Source organism: Labrus mixtus, chromosome 1 (genome assembly GCF_963584025.1).
Source record: "Labrus mixtus chromosome 1, fLabMix1.1, whole genome shotgun sequence".
Taxonomy (NCBI): Eukaryota; Metazoa; Chordata; class Actinopteri; order Labriformes; family Labridae; genus Labrus; species Labrus mixtus.
In genome coordinates this window covers 8,711,032-8,733,272 of record NC_083612.1, presented here as the reverse complement: position 1 = coordinate 8,733,272, position 22,241 = coordinate 8,711,032, and the positions used below count along the sequence as shown (strand labels likewise).

The 22,241-nt window shown below is 41.8% G+C and overlaps 1 protein-coding gene across 1 annotated transcript in view; it reads left to right on the top strand.

Moving 5' to 3' along the window:
• Positions 1-603: 603 nt before the first annotated feature.
• The window catches only part of c1qtnf4 (C1q and TNF related 4), a 30,538-nt gene continuing 8,900 nt past the window's right edge, over positions 604-22,241 (top strand). The window contains exon 1 of the mRNA XM_061053864.1: positions 604-740. The gene's annotated coding sequence lies outside the window, so the exon portion shown is untranslated. The remainder of the gene's footprint in view (positions 741-22,241) is intronic.

Genomic DNA, 22,241 nt, shown 5'->3' with positions numbered 1-22,241 from the left:
TCAACAACAAAATAAATATAACATTAGTCAATTTTTTAATTAATTTAGATATTTGAATGCAAACATTTTCATACAATTCTACATACTATACCTTTAAAAATAAGTTTCCAAGAGGGGTCTTGTAGGCTTGAGGGATATCTAAATAGGGGACCTCTATATGCTGCAGTGGAACCGTGTGTGCTCATTTTGTCACTCTTATGAGCACGCGCACACACACACACACACACACACACACACAGGGTAGGACATGACTTCACAGAGCATCATATCTGAGTGAATCTAACCAGCAGATCAACTGCAGTGGTGCGCATTGCACCTCCAGAACCTCCCTATTATCACATCTCTCCTTTGCATACATATCTCTATTTGTGTAGGTGGTGATGTGGGGTCGAGGGGGGGGGGGGGGGGTTATCTATCGAAGCTTCAAAGACAGCAGCAGGTTGACGAGAGACACTGAGGAGGGTGAAAGCAGCAGATGGAGAAAAAACCAGCAAGTGACAGGAAAAAAAGAGCAAGGAGGGAGAGTGAGCAGGGTGGGAAGGGAGCAGATTGAGAGAGAGAGAGAGAGGGTGAGGAGAACAAGAAGGAGGAGATATAGAGAGAGTAAAGAGGGAGGGGAGGAGGGGGAGTAAAGGGAACAGAGAGTAAAGAGGGAGGAGAGGTTTATTCAGAGACAGAAGTTTGAGATCTACGTTTCACACACACAGCCGGGAGAGAAGATATCACTCACAGACAAACAGGTGAGACAAGTCCTCTTCTTCTTTGTCTCTGTCAGAGATCTTATGAAGCGTTGTTGCATGTTGTAATAGTGTCCAGATTCAGAGACACGGAGTGAAAGCAATTAAGTCCGGGAGAGTGGAGTGTGCAGGCATGCAGCGTAAACACCGGAGCGTCATTCAGAGGGGTTTTTTTGTTGCTTCCAGAGGGATGAATGTCAACAAAAAACAAACACAAAGAGAGAGAGAGAGAGAGTCCAGAATGTGCTGCCTTCAGTATCATTCTCCAGTTCAACTCTCGACACAAAGAGGGTGCAAGTGTTGGTGTAATATTAATGGAAGCTTTCATAAGTGTTGCATGCTGTGCGAGTGCTGCTGGAAAAGCGCTGTATAGTGTCTGTGTCCGTTCAGCAGTCGTGCCGCGTCTGAGCCGCATGCATTATTTATCCGCACTGATCTCCAGAAACAGCGATACCTCTGTGGGAGGAACTGTATGCACTGTAATGTATTCATCAGTGTTAATATCGTGTGATAGCTGGGCTGATATAATGCGCTGTATGAGAGGAGACCTGCATCTTTTATACGTTCAGCTGTGCCACACTTGCCTCCTCTTGTTTGTAGCATCTTGTCACAGTAGGATGCAGCGTGGCTGAAACAGTGTGTATGGATAGCCTATGGTTTATTCATTGCCATTGTCCATGAGGGAGATACCAGAGAGTGACCCACAGGATGATGAGGAGGAGGTGGATATGGCTTATGGTGATGAAATCTTGCTTATCTTAAGATGGTTTTTTCCACCCATTCCTTTTGTCTGCGGATAGAGTATCTTCATCTACATCGGTGTAACACACATCTGCTGCAGGCTACAGATTCATCATCTTACTCAGTGTGCGTGCACATTACACATTGCTAAGAGGGCATATGCTCGTGGTATTTACAGCATCTGTGCGTCTTTGTGCGCCTGCATACAGCTGCTTCTCTCCTCTTTTATGGCAGCTCCTGCAGAAGAGAGTGCAGACAAAGAAAGTAGTCACATTTCACCTGTATCTAGATCTGCAAACACACACAAACATACAGGACAGACAAATGTTAGACATGCAAAGGAACAACTCACATAAACCCCCCCTGTAGTGGAGAAAGTTTGAGCTTTGCCAATTCAGAGGAGCTTGCATCAGGCTTCAGATTGGATTTTCAGAGTTTGGAGAAAAACACCAAAACATTTATAGAACTCTTCACACCTCTATTACAGTTTGCTCCAATTCTTTGCCAACGGTAATGTTTTTGCCAAAGTAAGGCTGAAAAAACTTCTACTAGAGAGTAGTTCCTGTTGTTCATCTCAGAACAGAAAAAGACATTAATGAATCCTGCAAAGATTGGACACCACATACAATATGTAAGGAAAACACACTGGATGTGGTAACTCAAAAACCTCACCTTATTTCATGTCTGTGTTTAATACTTGATTATGATCGGCCAATTATGCTTAGCAACAGTCTGCTATCACTCAACGCACCGTTACTAAGACAAGCAGGTGGTTGCTAGGGACGAGTCTCAGATTCTAGAGGACTTCCTGTAATTGTGTCAATCCACTGTGAATGTGACATCGGCCTTTTTACTTTCGGAAAAAAAGAGAGATCACAGCGGTTAAAAAAGCTGTACACTATGACAGAGAAATCCACAAAACTGAAGATGGCACATTGTTTTTCTCGCATGAAGGAAATGCAAAACTTAGCGGGGATGTTGGTGAAGGGTGAACAGAGCAAAAAAAACTCAGGAGACTGACATGACAAGGCAGAAAAACTCAACCAGGTGCAGTGCTGATTCATGCGGATGTGTTCACCTTGTCTCACAGTGTCTCAATGTGACTGATGAAAGCTTCTGTAGCTCATTTTATGAAGGCTACAGAGTTAACTGGTGCTGGTGACGCAGCTCTAACTGTAGATTTTAACAGACTATTTGTAAAGTGGAAGAAATACATCTTTAAATCAAAAACAATACTTTTTGATAGCTGGAGATTTTAAACGTCACAATCTTTTTTTTTTGATGATGATTTGTCAGATTTTTTTTAACCACAAGCTGCAGCGAGAGAAAAAGGAAAGGTGGTGTGCAGGAGGGAGTCTGCAGTTTGTGATAATTAAAAACAACAAATGTGAATATCAGAGCGACCTGCAACCTCCGGTCTTGAAAAATGAAGCCAATGCGTACGTGCAAAATCTTGCAGTTCGTCGAATGTCCACTTGAGGCTGGCTCCAGGAACACCGGAAGAAACATACACACAACAGTCAAAAAAGCCGTTTTTACTGCATAAATAAGCATGTTTACAGCCTGGTTAAAAAAAAATGGAATAGGTCTGATTAGTTATTGTCATGACTGGCATACACTGTACGGGGGGGTGAATTTTTTGAAACAGCTCTGTTTTGATTTTGAAAACAATACGTGTTATCCATAGTTAGGAGCATAGCTGACATGATTGCGCCTCAAGAGGTTTAAAACCCGCCTCAGCTCCAGCTCTCAGCCTGTCGTTAGGTTGACTGAAAGTTAGGCTGAGGCAGGATTTCCAACATGGCGGCTGATGAGCCTCCAGAGCCCCCTGCAGGAACAGATGGCTGACGTCACTCAGGCTTCAAATATTAATATTTACAATCTATGATTCACACGCCTGGAACTTTTATTTTGAAACACTTTGCCTGAAGTCTCTCCAAGTTGTCACTTTCAGTTGCCCGTTCAGTCGCAGATCAATCATGTCCTGTACACGCTGCCCTCTTGGCAAGTTCATCCTTGTTAAAGATGTTGATCTCAATGGGTTAATTACCTGGTTAAATAAAGGTTAAATAAAAAACATATATTTATTTCCAAATCAATATGTTGTTTAAAATAATTGATTTCCTAAGTAAGTAGCCGTGTACTAAGCAGGATAATGTGTAGTTATTGGATCGTTATCGCTGAAGAAACCCCTCAGGTTGAGCAAGACCCCAACTCGACCTCCTCACCCTGTCATGGTTTCATTTTGCGATAACTACCTTCTTAATGTTATCCCTGACATATCACTTCAATTGGAATGAATTCAAAATTACATAATGTGAAGAAAACGCTCTTTATTTTTTTGTGCAACGACCACCTTCCCAACATCTCATCTGAAAGACACAGGGCCGAGACCCAAATCAGAAGTCCACAAATCCCCCTGAAACAAAAACAGAAGAGGAGCCTTTACAGTTTGTTTTTTTTATCCAGATCACAGCTCTGACGCTCTCATTTAGTCTCTTACCAGGTTCATGTTTAAGTTTCAAAGGGGACATATTATGAAAAATCCACTTTGACAGTGTTTTTGAACATATATTTGGGTAACCTGAGTGTCTACTGACCACAAAAATGTTAAATAAACCAATCCAGTCCTTTGTTTGTGGTCTGCATAAGTTTTACAACACAGAGAAAAATGCTCAGTTTCAAATGTGCTCTCCTTGTGATGTCACAGTGGGATTCTGGTAAAAAAAAAATACCCTCCCCTCCCCTGGTATCTCCACCCATGGACTCCACCCCCAGCCTAGAACAAAACTTCTGCGCAGGTCTGCCATTTTTATTCTTGCTACAGAGGAGTGACGTCTACGGGGAAAACTCAGGGGGGCTCATTGCATTTAAAGAGACACACGCACCAAAACGGAGCGTTCTGAGAGAGCTGGTTTATACAGGGTCACAAACCTCCTCTGGTGCTTGATTCATGTTATATTTTGAACAAAGCACAGCACAGATGTTTCATTTAGACCACAGGGGGACTGTTTGAAAAGGTGGAGGAGGGGGATAATATGTCCTCTTTAAATAGTTTCTCTACACAAAGAATGAAAAGAATTGATCTGCTCATTATTGATGCACCTGTGACAGGTGGTGTTTCTTACAGCGTGAGTTCTTCTGAGGGGATTTTTTTGGACTGAATCCGTTAGTCGAAGTGCATTTTAACATTTTTTTCTGCCTTTAAAGAGAGTGAATAACAACACGCCTCAGACTTTTCATGCTGCAATTATTTTTAACAAGTCCCGTCACGTATCCCACACAGACTCCCTCTGCCTCATGCAGAGCTCTGAATTACTGAAGCTCAGTTTCACACAGTTAATTCTATTAACACATGCACATGAGCGCAGACCGATTCTTAATGTTGTTGACGGATGATCCACTGCGAGACCTCAGCTCTTTAAGAGACGCTGAACGTGATGCAGTGCAGCTCTGACTTTAAGTCATGCTTTATGGTTTACTGTTCGTTTAAAAAATAACTCAAAGAATTCACCAGAGAAGAGGGAAATAATTATGACATCCATAACATACAATTAGCATTATCTCATTATAACAAGAACGATAAGACTTTTGAGATAATTATCTCATAATTACAGGACAAGGCAGTGGTAATTAGCCTGAACGCACCCAATAATTTATTATGCACAGAAAGTAGAATATTAATCTTGTTCATATTTTAAGCAAATAGATGAACATGATTAACAGCATTAATCACGTTCCAAGAAAACTTAAAGGCAGGGTTGGTAATTTCCTCCAGATCCACTTTTGAAGATTTAGGTTGAAATTGTCTTTAGGTCCTGACAGAAATTAATAATTCATGTGCTCTGAAAAAGGAACGAAGAAAATCTGTCATCTGTATCAGCTGAAAGCCTGTAAAACCTTTGACCAATGTCTGCCACGAGGTACCAATCTGATGAACCAATCAGGCGCCTCCCTGCTCGTTCTCCACCCCTAGCTCTAGCTCACACTCAAAGCTCGTCATCGATGACGGAGTTTATACTGTGAGTTTGTCGTTGCTCATTGTGAGTAGTAAAATTGCCATATTACTTGGTGCTAATTTTTGCTTCAATGAGCACTTTAAATAAAAACACATACCTTAATTTGATTCAACAATATGCACTCAACATGAAGATCACAACATGTAAGTTATAGATTTGTTTGTGTACATTGAAGTGAAGGTATCTATTAAAAAAACATGTTCTAGTGAAGACATAATATGGATTTATATGGTCCTGCAGCACTTTGTAAATGTGCAATCAAATCTGAAATTGATTCAGAAACCGAGCTGGTGCAGAGATCTCAAAACTGAAATCAATCTTTTCTACATTTTGCAGCAGAGTAGAGACTCGCTGTTTTTTTCTGAGAAGACTGCGGTGCGAGGCATGAGCGTCTAATTGCATGAGCGACCTTCTCTAAGTCAGTCGAGGACAGCAGCAGTTTGATCTCTGAAATATCGCTAAGATGTAGAATAAAGTCCCGAACAACAGTCATGAAGCGCTTCTGCAAAAACAAGATGAATATTTCAAATGAATAATAATTTCTCAGCCACAAGAAAGAAAAAAAAAAAAAAAAACACGTCTTCTAGGGATCTGTTTTTCAAAGTGTGAGGAGATAGTGTTGTACAGAAGAGACGCAGTTAGAAATTGAATGTTTTTTGACCTTTGCTTTGCTGTAAAATCACCGGTTTGCTCAGAATAAAAACTGAATGTAGGCCATTTGCTCAGGCAGTTTATAGCTGCTGTCGAGTACACCTCTGCAAACGACGAGCAGAATGCTCAAAGCAGATGGAGGTCTGTTTGTTCTGAGCCTGCATGTCTTATAACCACAACATTAAGCCTACACAGGACCCTGAAACCACACAGCCGGCTGCAGGTGAGTGCATTAAAGCAGCGAGGAACAGCTGTGAGGAACTAAGAAATAAACTCAAGACTGTTTTAAAGCGTTTACTTCACACCTCCAGGTTTGGAGTTCTGCGAGAGTCTGATATAAATAAGCTCAGAGCAGAGAAACATGACAGCACTGCAGCAGGGGATGACTTTGACTTACTGAGGGAGTCATCTGATAATCCCTCTGTTGCATCACTTATCTGTCTCCTGCAACACCCGGGAAATCTTACATACACACATTTTACCCCTTGAGACTAATCCCTGAACCCTTCCCTTATGTGCCCAAATTCAACCTTCGCCAAATCTTCAACTTCTTGTCCCAGACTTAAAGCTTAGGGCGCGATTTGTGTCTACTTTTGGCTGGACTCGGTGAAGAGTGTTTGAAATTAATTTGGCAAATTAAAGGTGGGAAGCTTTAGGATGTTTTCTGCATGTTGAAATTTCTATGGCAGCAGGGAGTGCAAATTTAGCATGACACATTAGACCATATGGCTTCAATTACAGAACTATGTCGAAAAAGATGGCAGGTGCTGTTTCTTGTTTCTTACAGTGTGTCTTTTGAATTGAGGCCATTTTTTAAAACAAAGTGTGATCGCTTGAAGAGTCAATGAAAAGGAATGAACAGAAAAGACGAATGCTTTGTGCAGTTTAGATTAAGGTGACTGTATGTCTGCATTTGAAATATATAAATAAAGACTGCCATATCATCTTAAGCAGACATTTGGAGGCCCTAGTGGATGGATTGCGATGATTGCCACAAATGTTTTGAGCCAAAAAGATGAAATCCTTCCATCCTCCATCATCAAGTCAAGTTTTCTTTATTCCAGTTTTTCTTTTGTTTACGACACACTATACCTGAAAAACCGATGGCATTCAAAACAACATGAGCTGCACTTTATGTTAAGAGCTAAATACCAACTGCTAGAATATTAGCATGCTAATCTACAAGTATGGATATAGTGATGAAGCATTGTCTTTATGAGCATGTTAGCCTTCAGAATAGGGATTATCCCAGCCGACTAACTTCCACAGTGGTTAAACAGAAATGTTAAATTTGGTTCAACCAGCTAGTCTAAAGAAAAGAAAACACTCAGAAATCAGTCAAAAGAGAGCGCAATGTATAAAGAATTGTCAGCAGGTAAACAAAGTCATTTGGTTAGCCGAGTGTGGCTAATGTTAGCACTGCTAGCTCCGCCTGCCTTCGGTCCTCCCTGCAGGCTAACATCCACATGACTGTGCTAAACGTTTTTATGCATCCAGTCAATATCCCAGTTTAACCTGACACAGGCTCCATACCACTTTAACTTCATTATCTCTAGATTAAAATACTGCTAAACCACGCCGCTCCTATGAGATGATATCCTTCACTGTGCTTGTTTACATCTATGTTGTAGAGCAGGCCCATTAACCGGAGCGACATCAAGTCCATGGCAGACTATCAGCTAGTGGCGGGTGGCTACTTTGAAGTTTGAGCTTAACATCTGACTGGCATCGAGGGCAAAAATATTCATAAGTAATTTAACCGATTTGTACTTCTGTGGCTAAGCGAGCGTGACGATGTTTATCGCTGTAGTCGACTAAACGCTTGCATCCTTAATTCTGATGTCGACATCCAGCGCAAAGCAGCTCCAATGCAAAAGCTTTCGATTGAGTTGGTTCAGTGTGATTCAGTACGTCTCGTTCACAATTTAAAATGAGTCAGTGAAGGAACACCTACGGTTAATCAGGGAAGCTGCACGGCAGATGAGTTATTTTGGAGCCACCAAGATAAAAGCAGATTATTTTTATGCATGGTAAATGGATTAACGATGAGTAAGTGGATCAATCTGTGACTGTTACTCCTCTGGTTCATTTCTCTCTTTATAACGGTTGGATATCGGTGCGAGAGTGAAATGGCGGCTGTGAAAACAAGTCCTTTGAATCCAAGGAGCAGATGCAAAAAAAAACTAAAGTGTATTTACTCAGTTTTACATTCCATAAAGTTGTTTGGTCTGTTATCCAGCAGGACAAGAACATGTTGTAATCAGAAAATAGAAGTGGTTGTTTACTTCTTGCTCTGCAGTTTTTACCACAACCTCACTCTCACATTTTAATCCCGAACCAGCTGCTTACACGACTGACATTTGTGTATTTGGTCTTCAATATCAGACACATAATGAGCTCAGCGTGCTGCCTCTCTCGTGTCTCGTCTGTCACTCGTAGATCGAATCCTGCCGAGGTTGCTGCCAGAGCTGTTACTCTTCCCTCATCTCTCTCTCTCTTTCTATCTTTCTCTCTCTCTCTCTCTCTCTAATTCTATTCCTTTCTCTGTGCAGCCGTTTCAGGTGAATTGGCAGGATTGAACAAGCGCTCTCTCTCTCTCTCTCTCTCTCTCTCTCTCTCTCTCTGTTCTTTGTACTCAGACTTGTGGCAGGGGAGAGAGACGTTTGCAGGACGGATTACAGTTCAGAGAAATGTATCCCCTCTGTTGTGTCCTTCAGTTGACAAGCCTACACCTCAAAAATCTTCCTCTCTTTTGTATTCCTTCTCTCCATCCATCCATCCATCCGTCCATCCGTCCATCCGTCCGGTCCCCAGGCTGGTCCTGCGTGTCTACAGCTGAGCGGGCAGCTGACAGCACGGTGACAAGTGTTGAGGATGAGGAGCAGAGGAGGGAGGGTGGCTAATGAGAGGGACAGCAGCAGCAGCAGGGGTCTGTCAGTGCACCTCCAGATAACAGCCCCCCCCCCAACTCTCTTTGATACCCGTCCCAAGTGACCAGGTCTCGCTATCTTCTGCTTGTACCAGGGAGATGGGGGGCTCATTAGTCACCCTCTCGTTTTTCTTTGTGTCCTTGTGATGGGAGGAGGAGGAGGAGCAGAGGAGGGAGGGTGGTGTCAGACGAGGCATGGATCAAAAAGCCAAAAGCAGAAACGAGGTGATCCGATAACGAGAAGGAATGTGAGGATTAAATTGTTTATTTTACTGAAGTGACTGATCTGGTTCTCCACCCAATATATATTCTCTCATCTCTGAGTTTATATGGAAAATGAGTGTGAAAGAACTGAGACTATGATTTAGAAAATAGCAAAAAAATCTTCACTGTTAGCTCAGAAAGCTTAAAAAAATCATGGAGTCAAAAGGATTAAACATGTTAATTTAAAAAAAAAGGTGTACATAGCACATGTGTTTTCATGCTCATGTATATGTTTATAACACGATGCAAAATCCCAATTTTCAGGATTCAGAATCTGCAGGTGCAGGAGCAGATTTGACTTCAGTGCTCTGGTTTTCCTCGTGCAGTCTCAGGTGTATCGTGCTCTAAGCTGTAAGTGAGCATTAGCTGTTTGCAGGAAAACAGATTGTGTTGGGAGTAAAAGAGGTGGAAAGCAAGCTGTTGTAATACAAACACAGAATCCACCAGAAGACATTTAAATACATTTAGCATTCATGTCTTTAAAGGTCACATATTATTCTAAATACACTTCATCATGTTTTTTTCTAACACTAAGTGTCTCTAGTCTGTCAAACCCCCCAAATGATGAGAAAAGTCCATCCTCTTTGTCTTTTGCCTGCTCCACTTTTCAGAAAATGTGTGCTCAAAGAGGCAGTTTGGAGATTTTCCCTTCACGACATCACAAAGGGCAGTAGCCCCTCCCCCAGGTGGGTGACACTCCCTCAGCTAGGTGTTTGTTCTGCCCTCTGAGTCTGCCTTCTCAACATAAACAACAGGACATGGAGCGAGAAATCTGGAGTCCACCAAGTAAAAATGCTTTAGATGCTGGGACGAGACCAAGACTGATTTTGAATCGTACAACATTATGTGTTACTTAATCCTCTACGATCTATGCAGGGCTAAAAAAAAAACCTGACTGAGAGGTCAGAAGGTGGAATGGTTATAAAACCAGTGTGTTCAGAAAAAGGAGTAAAAATAAGGAATATTGAAAATGAAATCAATGTGAAAGTTAGAAACTTAGAGCTTGAATGTGAAAAAGAAATAAAAGTAGAAGACTTTTTTGTTTTGAGTTTTAAAAAGGAAGTCAAAATTGCAATATAAAATCTTCCTCCTCCCATTTATTTTTACACTAATGTGTAATTCAAGGCATTTTGATTTTTCTAACACTGAAACTCCAAACAGCAACATTATATAACCCGTATCTCCCCCTTCTCTGTGTTTCTGTCACATACCTGGTCCCAGTATGACTCTGTAGTTTTGTCCATTATTGCAGAAAACAAACCTCCTCTTTTTACCCTGACAGCTGTGTTTTAGCTCAGCAGGTTGTCTGAGCACGACACTGAACAACAGATTGATCCTGATAGTAGCTCTGCTGACACCAGTGTGTGTGTGTGTGTTGTGTGGGTGGGTGATCATCAGATTGTAAAGTAAGTTACAAAAGAGCTCAATTGAAATGCATCTGATCCCTCGACAGTAACTTCAACATGGAAACAATGTGTGTTCTGTTCATCTGAATCTATGTTCTCTAATGCGTCTGTAGTAACATGTAAATAGAAAATTGAACCACTGATTTCATGCAAAACAGTTTCTTGACTGAAATCCCAGTCATCCCTTCAAAATCTATATTCATGGCCAGAATTTCTGTCAGCAGATGAAACGCAAAATAAATTTAAATCCTCTCCTTTTCAGTTTGTCCCACTTAAAACTGCTTTGTCTCTGAAAAAGGTTCTCGTCTGCAGATCCCAAAAGCTAGCCTAAAAAATCTGAGTGTAGTGTGGAGTAAAAGCTTTTTTATTTTTTTTATAGATAAAAACATTTGAGGCCAGAGAAAGGTATTTTAGGAAGGACTCCAGGGACTCGCTGTCACATCTCCTGCCCAGACTCCTCTGGGCTTACACCTGCCAGATTATATGAAATGTGCAATCCCAAAGTCAGTGCACTCAAAAGACTGTTCTCTATATTAGAAATCCTTTCTCCATCCATACCCAAGAGCTTAATTATTCAGGATCCCCCTTTGATTTCAGAGACTTTTATTTCCCCTCTTAAGTCCACACATCCTGATAATGGATATAACAGTAACAATAGGCCGAACACTTTGATGTCCGTCCTCCTTTAAAGTGCACGTTTTGATATTGACTCCCAGCCGGAGGTGTGAACTTTTATATCCACCTTCCCCTCAGAAGCCTGCGCTTTGATTTCGCCCTCCCAGCAGGTACTGTAGGAGTTCGACTCAGAGGGCTGCAGAAAAAAAAAAAAACAGATTCACCCTCCAACCTTCATGACAAAGCAGCAGCTGTATCGATCATTGTGGAAACCTTCTTGAGAATTGCACGGCCTTCTCATGAAGATGTAAGAAAATATCGTCTTCTGTGTTTTGTATCAAATGGACTGAAGGAAGCGAGAGAAAGAAGTGTGTTTTTCTAATAAGCGCTGGAAGGTTTCAGAGGAATCAGTCACCCAGCTGACTGAAGGATCCAGGTAAAGAAAATATCGATTTCCATTCTTTCCAAACCGTAGATGGCCACTGAAGTCTGCTCGGGGGGGGGGGGGGGGGGGGGGGGGTTGTCCACTTACTATATGTGTCCCACAGTGTACTGAACTTAATCGACTTTTTCATCCAGTCTCTGGTGAATGATGTTGCTGTTTGGTTACACTTTCTTCTTATATCTAACAAGGTTTCAAGCCTTTTCAAAGTCAAAGGGACAAATTTCAGTAGTTGGAATAAAATGGCGACAGTGTTGGTAGAGTTTCAGGGCGCTCCTGGGATCTTGGTCGTTTGGTGTCAAACTTAATCCTGGTTTTAAGTTTGTGTTTTTCTCGTCTTGGCGTTACAAAAAACCAAACATGTTCCATATCAATGCAGGTCTTTTGTCTTGTCATATGCAAATTGTGTTTAGTCAATGACATGACTGTTGTCAACAACCAACAGGATCGGCCTCCCTAGCAGCAAACAGGAAGTTGCAAACTAGTAAGCATGTCCACTTGGAAAAGGAGGAGAGTTGGGGAAGGACGTGTCTTTGACGTGTCCTCCTCTTTGTAATATGATAGATCAGAGAAGAAAAAAATGGTGGACAGCGATTTCTGCAGCCCTGGAAATAGCTCGCTATATACTCACCGGGGGAAATCCCCAGTTGTTGTTATCGTCTGAATATCGATTTACCAGTTGATCTATTCTGTAACCACCAGCCGACATGAGCTTTACATAGTGACCAAAAGACAGAGACGCAGCTTTTCAACAGGCAACGACAATAAAACTGTATGGAGTTTGTCAACCCTGAGAGCTGACAAGCTCTAAACCACAGCAGTATCTCAAAATGTGCACATTTTGCAACGAGAGTAGGAAACCTCCCTAATGAGGCCCCATCTTACGACGGGGCACTCACTCTCATTGCCCTGCTTAGCATGTCATGTATTACTCCTGAAAATCACTGAAGAAAATTTAAGAGAAAATATCCGTCTAGGCGTAAAAAAAAGATAGAGGAAGAGCGTTGGGTGCAGGGGCCCAACAGACTCGAGAATCGCCGTCAAGAATCAGGTCCTGGTTACAAGTGGCTGAAATGATATTCGTCTGAAGAGTCTGGGCTCTGTCTTAAAGGTGCTCAGAGAAGAGCTGTACTCCTTTGCATCAAAAGGAGCCAGTTCAGGTGGTTGGGGCACCTGATTAGGATTTTCTGGTTACTTTCAACAGGCAGTCGTCCACCAAGACGAGCTAGAAAAATGATGCTGGGTAGAGAAGACGTCTAACTTGCCTTAGCCTGCTGCCACAGTGACCCAGCCTGAGATAAGAAAAGGAACATTCATTAAAGAATAATTGGTTGAACAGGTGCAAAACTGGCTAACTTGTTGGCTTCAAACTCAATCTTATAGAACTGGGAATGGCTGCTGTGAAAGTTGTGCCTGCAAAAATATAGATGTATTTCATTCAAATTATAACTTTGAACTGCCGGGGAATCAGTCGGAAAATGTGTAGAGGATTACTGAAGTCAGTTTGCTTCATTCACTCATGACTCTTAATGTTGGTACCAAATATCATTGTGATCCATCCAGGAGTTGTTGAGATATTTCAGTCAAAGAAAACAGGACCAACGTTAACAGAAAAAAGGAATGCAGCTTATTTCTTGAAGTGTTTCCTCATCGTTTCAACAAGAACAAAAACTTTCACAAGGAGGCCCCCTGCAGATGTGTGCGTCTTAAAGCTTAAAAAACATCACATGCACCATTTGCAAGAATATTCAGCACGCAGGGAGAGATCCACCGCAGAAGAGACAGATGAACACTTTTTTATTTCACTCACAGTCGCGGTTGCCTCTCTCTTTCATTACTGTTGCTATCACAACAGTTTCGGTTTTGCTGCATAATACGGATCGAGGTCAGACGAGAAATTGCTGAAATGCATTTCGGAGAAAATAACATGATCACAAACCAATGTGGTGGTAGGATGCTCAGGGGAGGAACACAGCGGATTGAAAATGCAGAGCGCAGTGTTTTTGTTCTGTATTTTAGAACATTTGACCTAAAATGAAACAGCTTGGTGTGAGGAGTTCTGTTGTGCTTTTCACGTCAGGGGATTTCAGCAAAAATCTCAGGAACCCTGTAGGAACTGTAGTACTTTTTATGCCCGCCTAATACCTACATTATTGCTTTTAAAACTACATTTGTAAAACGGGGTTGGTGCAGAACTGAGAGAAACAAGCAAGCATGACTCAAGACAGTTACGAGCGGATCCAATCCAGAAACCAGCAGGAAGGGCAGACGTTTAACAAAAAATAAATTAAAGGACCGGGGCACTGGTGGTGCAGTGGTTAGTGCGAGCGCCCGTGTATGGAGGCTATGGTCCTCCAAGCTGGCGGCCCAGGTTCAAATCCCACCTGTGGCTCCTTTTTTTCCAACTTGATTCTTGATATTCCAACTCTACCCACTGTCCTATTTCTCCATTAAAGGCACAAAAAGCCTCAAAATAAATCTTTAAAAATAGAAAAATGATTAAAGGACCAATATGTAACTCTGACACCCAGCGTTTAAAATTGGTCCGGCAGTCCATGTTCAAAACATCAGAGAGCGCTGTCTCCCCCGGCCCCTCCATACCAAGATGTGCGCCCTACTGTTACCTACAAATGTACATCTTTAATCCTTGGGGTCAATTTGACCCCATGCAGCAATTTAAACCTCCAGAAAATGATTATAGTTAAAATTGTTGCCCAAGTTTTTCTGTCAGGTACTTTATGTTTGTTTGTTGACAAACCGAAATAGCCCTTTATAGAAAACAGACCCCCAATATTGCAATAGTTGCATAGCGTGCGCTTGCCATCATTGCTTTTGAAAAATCCTCAGGAGGGACAGTGTTGATATACTATCATCTTTCAAGTTATTATGGTCCATTTGTTCTCTAACAGTTCCCCATCTACACGTCAAGATGTAAGACAAATATTTGCTCTTTTATCTTTGTTTTTAGTCCCCACCAGCTCCGAAGGGAAATATCTGGCTCTTTAGCTGTTAAATGCCCCACTTTCCTCTCCAGATAGTCTCACACTGAGTCTGTCTGAAGACAGCTGCCTGCTGAAGTCAAAAAGCGACCCTACGGGATGAGTGAAAGGGAAGCAGAAGACTGAAGTGGGTCGGACAGCTGAACAATGAGCTGAAACTTGTCATAAAACCCTTTAAACCCACGGGGAGATTCAGCAGATTCACTCGACTTCTTCCATCAGCGGGCTGCCAAAATGAAACGTCAGTTATAATCGATTAAATCACGGACAGAAATTAACTGCACTGTGGTGTGATACCTGACTGATCATGATACATCCGTCCTCAGCAGCTTTGTCAAATTGATTATCACACAAGCCCCAAAATGTTATGGGCTTTTGATTTGTATTATTTAATCCATCTGAGAGAACCAAACCATCGGGGATCGATTAATAACTCAGACTATATCTCTCCTTCTGTGTCTGTGTGCCTCTACTGAGAGACACACACACACGCACGCACGCACGCACGCACGCACGCACGCACACACACACACACACACACACACACACACACACACACACACACACACACACACACACACACACACACACACACACACACACACACACACACACACACACACACACACACACACACACACACACACACACACACACACACACACACACACACACGCACACACGCTGAGGTGCATCCATCCTTTGAATACATTGATAACCTTTCCGATTTAATATCTTACCTTCTCCCGTCGCTGTTTCAAAATCTTGTCAAAAGTTGCCGTTCAGAGTCCTAAAAAGCTTGGAGGCTGTGTAAAATGTAAAAACAGAAGGTATGTTATGACCAGTGAATTAGGACCCATATGCAGAACACAGAAACAGAGGGGATGATTTGTAATGAGGTTTATTGCAGCGAAATGGCGATGAAGATGGGTTTGATGATTCTGGAGGCGGGCAGAGCGAAAGGGGAAGATGGCTGACCAGAGCAGAGTAGGTGTGTGAGCTTGGCTGATGGAGTGGCTTTGAATCCAGAGGGATAGGTTGAGGCAGATGGCCATGAGTTGATGGAGAGCCGGGGTATGTATACTGTTGATGAGTTGATGGAGAGCAGGTGTGCAGGTCTGAGCAGGTGAATGGAATGAACCTCAATCAGGAGGGAGCCACAGAGTGTTACTGGGAACACCACGCCCACACAAACACACACAGAGACAGACAGACAGAACCATGACAAAGTAATTATTAGCAAAACATGGAATTGAAAATAGCACAAGGACATCGTATCAAATGTTGAAACTGAGAAACTTTATTATTCTTGGAAAACTATAGGCTATGTCCACTTTTAAGCCAGCGACACTTTTCAAAAAAGTTGGAACAATTGCAACAAAATACTGGATAAAGTTGTGAAATGCTTAAAGAGGACATATTATCCCCATTTTCCACCTGTTCAAAAAGTCCCCTGTGGTCTAAATGAAACATCTGTGCTGTGCTTTGGTCAAAATATAACGTGAATCAAACACCAGAGGAGGTTTGTGACCCTGTATAAACCAGCTCTCTCAGAACGCTCCGTTTTGGTGTGTGTGTCTCTTTAAATGCAATCACATTTTGTTGGTTGGTAGACACTCAGGTTACCCAAATAAATGTTCAAAAACACTGTCAAAGTGGATTTTTCATAATATGTCCCCTTTAAAGAAAACACCTGATTGAACATCTTTTAGGAGATGAGTTGTTAAAAAGGGCTGAACTATTCCGACATTACGGTTGTGATCCGGAGCTTAAATTCAGCATTTCACCACATTGAAAATCTCACTGTCATACTTTCTGAAAATGCGTTTTTAAAACACGTCGGATAGCCTACTTCATCACAGAATGACTCCCTCGAATATCATTTTAAAGCTGTTGACAGCTAAGAGGACACATGTTCCTTGAATCTTCATTAAAATTCTTGTTGATGACATTACACAGCTCGGAGAGATATGAAAGCTATTGTCATGAATAAGAACAACAGTCAGTTTCCATCGCCTCCAGCACCTCCTGCTGTGTCTTATTCACATTGTTTGATAAGCTTTCATGCTGCTTAAGACAAAGTGTCAGAGGCAGTGATTATATCCTCATCAGGATCCAGAAGCAAAGGATTTGGACCTACTCTCTCTCTGATCTGGCGTCTGTGTGCCCTCTAAAATCTAAGTGCTGATATTCTCCCTAAAGTCATTTTCAGAGGTGATTTCTCTCACATGGCGGAGTGAGAGGAGAGAGCAGCAGCAGCATCCACCTCTCCCCCCTACCCCCCCACTTTGTTGTTGGGAGATGAGCGTGGGTTTGGCCCTGAGCTGGAGCTTCACAATGGGTGTTTGTCTGAGCTCATAAAGGACAAGATATTTCATCCCCTGAGTGTGGGCAAACATGGCCATGAATGGAGATGTATGTCCTCAGAAAAATGATTTTGAGCCTGGAGAAAGTCACAGGAATGATGGACGATCAGTCGTGTATGTGGTCATGACAACTCCATAAATTTGATTTAAACCAAACCATTTGTGAAATAAAGTTTATTTTGCATTTCTGATTTATATAGAAACTGTATAAAATAATCAGGGGCAACAAATTAGATGATTAATATAAATCTCATGTTTGTGCGGCGTCAATGCCACTTTATGTTCATCATGTAAGAGGGCTGGAAAAGTAGGAGGGGCTTTACTGCCAGTTTGCCTACATGAACAGTGTGGGCCTCATTCTGTCCTCGTCGGGAAGTCCAGAGCTGATCACACCCTCTTTAGTCTCCAGCATTTGCCAGAAGCGTCCCTTTCTGTTGGAGCCCTCAATTGAAAATGTACAGACTCCAGCTCGTATTTCCTATCATTTTATCAACATTACATCAAAACAGGCACCAAATGAACTGCAGGACAACCTTGGAAAAACAAAGTAAAGTGCTGATTGCACATTGTCGTCTTTATTCCCGCGTGATCTTGTTGTTCTCATGTGGTCTTGTGAACTAGGGAGTCCAGCTGCTCATAGCTGCGTTTAAGCTTCAGAATTCAAAACCCCGGTGATGACGATGAGCCGTGCACACAGATCCTGTAGAATCCATCTGTTAGGAGGTACCCAGTGCCAGAGCCCTCCGGCCTGTTAGGTAAATCTGAAACACTGGAACATCTAGAGGACTACTCACCACATTGTTAAGCATTTCTTATGCATGAACAGAATCTTAAAGTGATGGTGATTCGATAGAAAATATAAAGCCCCTTTCACATGTGTAGTTTGGAAAAAATTCAGGACATCCTACCCCTGATAATCCAGAGTTCCCCTTTCACATGTGAGTAATTTAACTTCTATACTTTGGTGCTACCTGCTGCTGGAATCTGAATTTCCTGAGGGAACCTTCCCAAGGGATTAACAAAGTTCCTATCTATTTACCTAATTCCCTGCCAGACAGTGGTTTACATCATATCCAAGAAGGCAGACGCAACAATACAGTCCAAAGCTAAAATGACAGTTTTCAGCTTTTCATCAATGCTACTGTGTAATTGGAAATATTTGCAATATAAGAATAGAATACCTTTATTTGTCACTGCACAGCTTTACAGAATACATAAATACGGTTATCAACTTACACATAAAAAAGTTAGTGTCATATAAAGCTGTAATCTCCTTGTTTTATGTAAATTAAGAAGCATAGAGAAAGATAAATAGTGTGTGAATGTGGGTGTGTGTGTGTGTGTGTGTTTGTGTGATTGTGTGTGCCCCCATGCATGAGTGTTTCTTTGTTAATTTGGTTCCTGTGCAGCCGTGCTCGACTATACTACGAAACAATAGTCCTCTGTGTGGCTTTGATCTAATGAGAGAGAGAGAGAGAGAGAGAGGTGGGGGGTACGAGACCGACCAAGATGGAGAGAGAGAGAACGGGAGGTTGCAGATGGATTTACTCTTGGATCATGCTGAAAGTGAAAACAGCCCCTCTGAGAACTGATAACACTCGGCTTCAACAGAGAGCTTACAATAGAAATTGAACCGTGTGGTTTTGGAGATTGATACCTGTATTTTAGAGCAACCTGCAGTTACTAGCTCGTCAATCTGTGCAGCACCAGCTGGTAAAGTTGATGGAAAAATATCAGTCTTCTGTTCTCATCTATGCGCAGCAAAGTCCACAGCTATTGTAGCTATAAATAAACACACGTTCAAATAAATGTTAAATATGTGACCCGGCCTTAGAGTTTATGAGCTGAAGGAATTGTTAAAGCTCCTGTGAGGAGTTTTAGCTGATGCCCGTATTTGACACCAAAAAGCAAACAAGACCATCAGAGGGAAGATGGAGTATTTCTGTATCTGGATTTTTAATGCCTGTACACATTTCCATAGTGAGGTGCCATAAACAGCATGCTGCCTAAACAGATAATATTCATCATAAGTTGCATGTTATACTCTTAAAATGAAGTAGGATGGCATAGTGACTGTTAGAAAACATGGCATTCTTTCTCCTCTATGCAGATGACACTCAAATTTACACATCGGGTCCTAATGGCATGAAACGTGAGCGCGCCTGCTACAAAACCAGCTTGGTTCCATTGTTTCCCATTACTGTGTCCTAACAGCCCGTGAGCACTGCAGTGATATATACAAAGCACTCTTTTTTACCTCACTCTGTTTGTATTTTCCTTTCTGTCACATGTATGATGAATAAGCGACAAGGTGCTTGGTGTGTTCTTCAGAAAGATTTTCTTAACTTCCTTTTGCTTTTTTTCACCCGACACAGTTTGTTTGCTTGTTTTGCAAAGTGGAGACAGTTGTACATTACTAATACCCGCAACTCTGATTGAAATATTGAGCTCTGGACCGGAGCATAACTATTTCGCTCAAAACTAAAAGTACCACACTTCTGATCCTCCACCTTCAAAATGAAAGCGTAAGATGTCATACTGATAACAAGTTGAAACTGGAATTCAGAGAACGGAGAAGTACGTCTATATCGAACAGATGCAGTCTGACGCTTGCATGCTGTTAGGACACGCTGTACGATATCTCAGTCCTCTAAATTCAAAAACAATCATGGTAGAGTTTGTGATATCAAATTTTGTACAGTCGTGCAAAGAATCGATACATTGTGCTCAGGCTTTTGATTTATACTACCAGTAATTACCAACAGCATACATAAGGTCCCTAGGTTCAGTGAAACTATAAATATGTTCATTAAAATGTGGCTATAATCATAAAACTTCACACTGGAATAATACCATGTTTCCAATCTCACTCTAACTTTGAGGGAAAAAAATGGTACCCTAAAGGTTTAACAGCCTTTTGAGACATTTACATGATGGAATTTCTGTGAGCGCTGCCACAGGAGGAAATATATAAAAGCATTTTAACAGGTTCTAAGGTAAAGTATAAAGTAGTAATCCTCTGTGAGAGTTGGAGAGTGGTTGTTGAGCTTCAGTCTGAGGGGCTCGTGTGTTTGTTATCAGGGAGAGCAGATGGCCCAGCATGGAGGAGAGACTCCCTCACACACACACAGAAACATGAACACACACACTCATGTGCAGGACCACAAATGGCTCATGCATGACCACACCAAACACATACATGAGCATAAGAATACACAAATGATTCATGGGACAGATACCCCAATTCTTCTACACAATAAAGAGACATTCAACTTCACAATTTAGGTAAGGAAACAAACACAATTGCGTCATATATGCAAGCCCATTTTTGTCAAGTTTTCTTTTATGTCATACATATTTCTTCAAACAGCAACCTCTGCAGAAATGACAGCACAAACACACACATTACCACCCACACAGCAAAGTTATATCGGCCACACGCACACACACAAACACGTTTTCCTCAAAGCCCAGTCCCACATACACACAGAAATAACACTAACGCTGCCAAACAACTTCCCACATATTAACGTTCTATTCTTAATCCACATTTGTGCAGCCTTTCTCTCTCCTATCATCTCCCTCGTCTGCGTCGTCTTTTCTTCCATCAACTCTCCTGTCCCTCCTTTCATCCCCGTCTCAATCATCAGTTATTGATCTGTCTCCAGGGAGAAAGTCAGCCTCACTTCTTTTTTTCTATTTTTAGACAAAGGAAAGAGCCACAACCTGAGGTAGAGACGGAGTGGAGGCACAGATGCAGCCGATACTGCGCTTAATTCGGTTTTAAGGGCGATACAACAAGAGCTGTTTAAAGACGAGGCCTGTAGAGTCATGAAGATGCCCGAGTTCAGCTCGTCTTTGAGGATGTGTGGATCGCAAACACGGCCACGCTTATATGCAAATGTGGTCTACTTTTTCCAAACTTTTGCAAAGTCAGATGCAGCTTCAGGCGTAGAGAAATACTAATCCTTGAGTTTTTGGGAGACTTAAAATTCCACTGTTAAAAATGCATGAAGGGCAATCCAAACACAGGGCTGCTTTTGAAATCTTAAAATACGCTGACCTTTTGGAGGCAATAGGCGTGGAGCTGACAGGTATCTGCTGCCTTTAAAAAAAAACACACAAATAAGTGATGGTGTTTCAGGCAGCGTCCTTCAGTCTCTCCCTGCAGCCGCTGTCTTCTTCTACATCAATCCTTTAAGCCTAAACAGACTGAGCCCAAATATCGAACACTGCCACAGAGATGGTGTAGATGCTGCAGATCACATGACAGTATGTGATGGCTGAAATAATTACCCTGACGCGGAGTTAGATCAGAGCATTCTTCTTCTTCATGAGGGAAAGAGTAGAGTGCACCAGCTTGCTTACTTTTTAATCCTTTTACCAGACAAGACGGTGCATATTCAAGGATTCAGCAACTCTCAGGATTACATTTCATATCAATTATTTCAAAACTTCAGTCAGGTAATTAGTCAACCCGGTTGTAGCTCCAGCAGGAGATCTAACTTTGGAGTTACTTCAGTTGTTGCAGACATTTTGGGGAACCTGGAATCATGTCAAGGTGAACTGCAAAACACTTCAAGACATTTTTGACTTTAGCCACATGACAAATGTGACCTTGGGCAAGACACTGAACCCCACATTTCTCTCGCTGCTTCATTGTATGAATGTATATGAATGGGATTGGTTAAAAATGATGGACACTTCAAAGCGCAATTTAGGTGTGACCTGCCGTGTAAAAGCACTTTGAGTAGTCAGAAGACTAAAGAAGTGCTAGAAAAGCGTAAAGTCCATTACTGTAGAGGAACCCACCAATTTGGGCCAATTTGCAATGAGAAGAAAAGCAACATTGTGTCTTGCCAGCCTAATTTGCAAGGGTTGTGTATTTGTCACACAGCATTTGGAGGGAAACTCAAAAGGGCAAGCTCACAGAAACCCAAAGAAATTTTAAGACTGAAGACATCCATGGCAGTTTGCAGTAAGTAAGATATTTTTCTCATCAGGCCCTAAAGTAATATTATGAAAGCCTATTTAAATGCTTTATATGTGATTTTTCACAATTAAACATAACA